Source organism: Oreochromis aureus, linkage group 22, assembly GCF_013358895.1.
Source record: "Oreochromis aureus strain Israel breed Guangdong linkage group 22, ZZ_aureus, whole genome shotgun sequence".
NCBI lineage: Eukaryota > Metazoa > Chordata > Actinopteri > Cichliformes > Cichlidae > Oreochromis > Oreochromis aureus.
In genome coordinates, this window is record NC_052962.1 from 2,916,156 (window position 1) to 2,921,748 (window position 5,593).

At 37.8% G+C, this 5,593-nt stretch overlaps 1 long non-coding RNA gene across 1 annotated transcript; it reads left to right on the forward strand.

Annotated features, from left to right (window-relative positions):
- The first annotated feature begins 3,117 nt into the window (after window positions 1–3,117).
- On the forward strand, window positions 3,118–3,942 carry LOC120435908. Its single transcript, XR_005610009.1, has 4 exons — window positions 3,118–3,300; window positions 3,468–3,584; window positions 3,701–3,804; window positions 3,900–3,942. It is a non-coding gene; the product is annotated as an uncharacterized LOC120435908 (long non-coding RNA).
- Window positions 3,943–5,593: the final 1,651 nt, after the last annotated feature.

Below are 5,593 nucleotides of genomic sequence, written 5' to 3' on the forward strand. Positions count from 1 at the left end.
AACCCCTGCTATTGATCCCACATTGTTACGTCAGATGTTTCAGAATCTGAATAAGAAGCAAGCCTGCATATTTTATGCAGTTAGAGACTGGTGCATTAAAAGGGTCTGTTCTCTAAATCCAGAGCAGTTTTTCTTTTATATTAATGGTGGTGCTGGAACAGGAAAATCACATCTTATCAAATGCATCTACTCAGAAGCATCTAAGATACTGAGCAAAGTGCCCAGATATGCAGACGACGTTGACATATCAAAACCCACTGTCCTGTTAACTGCTTTCACTGGGACTGCAGCATTTAACATTTCTGGAACAACACTGCATTCTCTTCTCAAGCTCCCTAGAAGCTTAAAACCTCCCATTCAGGGACTTGGCAATCAGCTGGATGAAGTCAGATCAGAACTTTTGAATGCTGAAATAATCGTCATTGACGAAGTGTCTATGGTGTCAAGACATCTCTTTGCATATGTAGATGCAAGACTCAAACAGATCAAAGGGACTCGGAGACCCTTTGGAGGCATGTCAGTCATTGCTGTTGGAGACTTCTATCAGCTACCCCAGTGCGACAGTCAAAACCTCTCTGTGTGCACGACCCGTCCGAGATCGACCTGTGGCGGGAGCATTTTCAGATGATCACTCTGACTGAGATTATGCGTCAGAAAGATGATGTTGTCTTTGCTGAGATGCTGAACAGAATCCGTGTGAAAGGAAAGTTGGATGTGCTTTGCGAAGCAGATAGAAATTTGTTGTCACAGGCCATAACTGAACCAGCCCTTTGTCCGACTGATGCGTTGCACATTTTGCAACTAATAAAGAAGTGGATGCGCACAACTCTGCAACACTGGCTCTGCTCCATACTCATATCATTGACATCCATGCAGATGATTATAGAAAAGATCCTAGAACTGGCAGAATGGCACTACAAGACAGACCATTGAAAGGAGGTAAAAACGAGTTACCAGATACACTGAAAGTTGCAGAAGGAGCTCGTGTCATGCTCACCAGAAACATTGACATACAAAATGGTTTGGTTAATGGAGCTTTTGGAAAACTACTTAGAGTAGTTTACTCTGAAAATGACCAACACATCATCAAGCTTGGACTTAAAATGGATAATGAGACATCTGGAAAGAATAACCGAACACCAGCAGGCGACATGGTGTACATTGAGAGAGCAGAAGAGAATCTAAAGCAGAAAGGAGTGGTGCGAAGACAGTTCCCAGTGAAGCTGGCCTTTGCATGTACAATACATAAGGTACAGGGAATGACAACCACATCAGCTGTTGTCTCTCTTAAGAGCATTTTTGAGCCCGGCATGGCCTACGTAGCTGTCAGTAGAGTGGCGTCTCTCAGTGGACTGTATCTTCTTGATATGGAGGAGAAAAAATATTCACCAATCCAGAAATCACTGCAGCGCTTGAGAACATGAGACAAGCCAACCTTGATGACATGATGCCTCTTCTACACGTGATACAAACACTGAGCAGGTCAGAGGTTTTCACCATTGTTCATCATAATACAGAGGGACTGCCAGCTCACATTAATGACATCAAGAATCACCATGAATTGTGTCTAGCAGATGTTTTGTGCCTAACAGAAACACACCTGCGGGGCTCTTTTGTCGCAGAGAGTCTCCACTTGAAAATTACAATTTGTTCAAACGCAACAGACACCTGTCCTACACAAACTTTCCCCAGATGGCAAACAGAAGTGGTGGTGGAGTTGCTGTTTATGTGAAAAGTGACTTTCAAGTGCATGAAAAACAGTACATCCATAATGTAACTGACCTTGAATTTCTGGCTTTAAAGGTTGAAGCACCAGTCAGTGCTCTGATTGCAGTTGTGTACAGACCTCCAGACTACACTCTGAGGCCATTCCTGAAAAACCTGGTAAGCCTATTAGACTCATTAGAGATCATGGACTGTCATCCCATCATAGTGTGTGGTGATTTTAATGAGAATGTTTTATCCAGTGCAAACAAACCAATCCTGGAGCTGTTTGAATCTAGGGGATACGCACAGGTCATCACTGCCCCTACCACAGAGAAGAACACACTGCTTGACCTAATTTTCATTTCTCAGCCAGAGCGATGTCTCCATTCTGGAGTCATGAAGACCTACCATAGTTACCATGACCCTGTATACTGTGTATTGTCCTGTGATGATTCATGAACTATATCTTTGAATACAGTAAGTAATTTCTATATTTTTGAATGACTTAAGAAAGTAGAGCGATATTTAAAAGTTGACTTAAGAAAAATGCCCTGCATTGCAGTATAATGTTTGAATTTTTTACATAAAATACAATTACATGAATTAAGTAATGATATCAGTAAAATATGACAATTATATTTATTACAGAAAATCTAAAAATCAGTAATCTATGAATGTCAGAAAAATCAAATATAGCAGTTTAAAACGAACCGTGCAGGCATATCCTCTCTTCAGCCAGGCTTCAAAATCCTGCCAGGCTGCCCCAGTCTCACTGTGGCTGGGAGGGAGGGAGGGTGGACCAGAGGATTGCCCACACAACACATAAATGTTCAACAGCTTCTTCATTGTTTCTGAATAAACAACAATGACTAAAGGTTGCTTTTTAAAAAAAAAAAAAAAAAGAATAAGAAAAAAAAGAAAAAGAAAAACCTAATTACAGCAATAATGACAGTTAAGCCAGTTTATCTGTGCCTCTATTTTGAAATAATATTTACAAAAATGTTATTGATTTCAGTTTATTATAATCTTTAAACTTTTTCAAAAGTATATATGATTATATTTTTGGACAAATCTTTCGATGAAACATACATTTTATGAGCTTTTATCATGTTTCAGCCAGTGCATTTATCAGGGTGGGTCTGGGTCTGGGATGATAAATGCACTGGCTGATAACCGCACATTTCTGGCCAGAAATGTTTCAGCAGTGTTACATATGTACTACATATGTTTCACTTGCTTTTGTTACCAGCTGATACCCTACATTTGTATAGACATTGGATGGTGTGAGGCTGGGGAGTTGAGTGGAGTGAGTAGGCGGGAGTTGAATGTGGGGGGGTGCGGTGGGAGGTTGTTAGGTTTCTTTTTCTTTTTTTTGTTAAGAGAGACACAGTCCTCCTGTGTCTTCTCCAAGCTTCACATGTAAAATCCAACAGTGTGAAGCACATAGCAGCCAGAAACTGTAATGCCACAGATCAGAGAGGCTTCATCATCACCATCTTCATCGCCGTACGATCAGAGCGTGAGACTTCACATCTGGAGCACAGGAGAGATTCTGTGATAAGTCCTCCTTCTAGCTTGTCCCACTAGCAGTCGGTGAGATTTACTCACAACAAAAGGGTTAATGACATTATTTTCATGGAAACATGTATTAATTCTTTGTAAAGTGTTTAAATTGTGTTTTCACTTGACCTTATGAGTGCTATTTTGAGTGTATTTTAATATCTGTACTTAGGTGTTTCCTCTGTGATCCATCCCTTCAGAGCTGAGACACTCAGGACTGAACAGACTGCACAGCTTCTGTGACTGAGCCTACAAAACACCTTCTTTGAAACCACACATGATAGAAGGGCTTTACGTTTGCAGCAGCACTACTAAAGGTATTCAGTTTATTACAGGATGTGTTTGTTTCTTAGGACCAGCTCTAAGTGCACACTACCTAACATATACACCTTTCTGTTTATTGCAAACCAACTACTCTGGATCATATGGCCAGTCGGCAGGAATGTTGCTGCAGGAAAACATCCCTGCAGATCACCATCATTGTCAGACTGACTGTGCCTCCTTTGTGCAGTGTCAAGATCCTCCCTAAATGAGTGTGTAAGTTCATTATTTTATTCCTTTGACAAGACAAGTATCACTGATATTTACATTTACAACTACATATGTTCCTGTTTTCTGCTCTTCTTTTAAAGTCCTCAGCTATCCTGCTTCTGTGCTGCTTGCCACACATCAAACACTGGCCGGATGACAGGGAGGATCCACTCTGAAGTCACTGGACATGATGAGGATCATATGGGACTTTATAGTTTCACAGAAATGTTGTGCTCTTTGATTACAGGTTTTAAATGGACATAATGACTGCCTCTCTCTGATCAACAGGCTAAAGGATTGTTTTCATTGTTAGTGCTCTGTACAATGTATGCTTATTTAACATTTCATCACAGAGCAAACCTTTATTTATTTAACATATTTTTATTTTGTTTTAATGTTGAATTAACTGTGGGGATTTTTTTTAAGTGGGCACTCAGGATGTCATATGACCAGAAATGTGGTAACTGGAATTCAACAGTATGTAAAGAAAGAATCTGCTAAGAACAAACACACACAAAACCCCCAAGAGAACTCAAATTCATTCCATGTAATCCAGTCTAAAACATTTTAAACTGCTGAACAGCAACACAAACAGTGTTAAAGAAACAGTGTTAACAGAATAATTATGATGAGTTTGTACCAAAGTTTCAGGTCACATGGCACACCTAGTGTGTAGTGTGGGGTATCAGCTGGTAAGTATAGGTTTTTTTCATATTTGTGTCCTTAGAGTTCAGATAGATTAAGCCTTGTGTATAATAATTAGTCATAACCACAACTCAAAGTCAGGGACTAACTAAATTTGTGACTTTGTGTCTGAGCCCAGGTTAAAACACTGTGTAAAAAGCATTTAGTGGCATGGCTGAACAATGCTGTAAACTAATGATACTTATTTATCCAAAAAGGACTAATGTGTTTATTTGATTATTTGTATGTGTTAAACTGTGTCACCACCTTAGGCTTTCGTTTGAGTTCACTCAAAAATCTCTATACAGTTCTCTTTTACCACTGTGTGGACACTGTTTACAATAAAACATAAAAAGAATGAGTAATAAAAAGATGTGTAGACAGATCAGTAGACCGATAGAAACAGCTGTTCAGCCATGTTCTAAGAAACCAACACAATTTAAAGGTTCAGGATTGTGGTTTTAAAAGTTGAATTTTCATGTATTTCATATGTTGCTTATTATTTTTATTTGCTTATTTAATTTTGTTATTTTTATTTATTCTCCTGTGAAGTGTTTAACAAAAAAGCTACTTTAATTTCAATTTTATTTGTTTATTATTTGGTAATTTGTTCTTTAAGAATCGAGTCTGTGCCAAAAACTAAAGTTGAACAGACACATGACAGGATCAGATTATTAACACCTTAAAACATTGCAAACGCGTCTCTTTTAAAATGATTTTTATTGTATTTCGAAAAAAAACATTTGTTGAATTAATTTAAGTTCTTTTCAGAAAGAAGCTGTACAATATGACTTAAGATTTTTATGTTATTTTCTATGACATACAAAACAAATTGATGTATGTAATACCATTAAACATGATATACACATGTGTATATGCCTGAAAAACATTATCCTGGATATTAAAGCTTGTATTTTCTCCAGAATGTTTGTTCATCTTTTCAGTTCAATTCAACAAATTTGTTTTACAATTATTTTTATTATTTTTTTATGAATTAGAGATTTATAATACATAATTCCACTCTTTAAGTGATTAGAAGAATATGAACTTTTGTTTTTCATTCAGAGGTTTTCTGACTAAATTTTCTTTTGTCATTACTCATCTTTTTCTA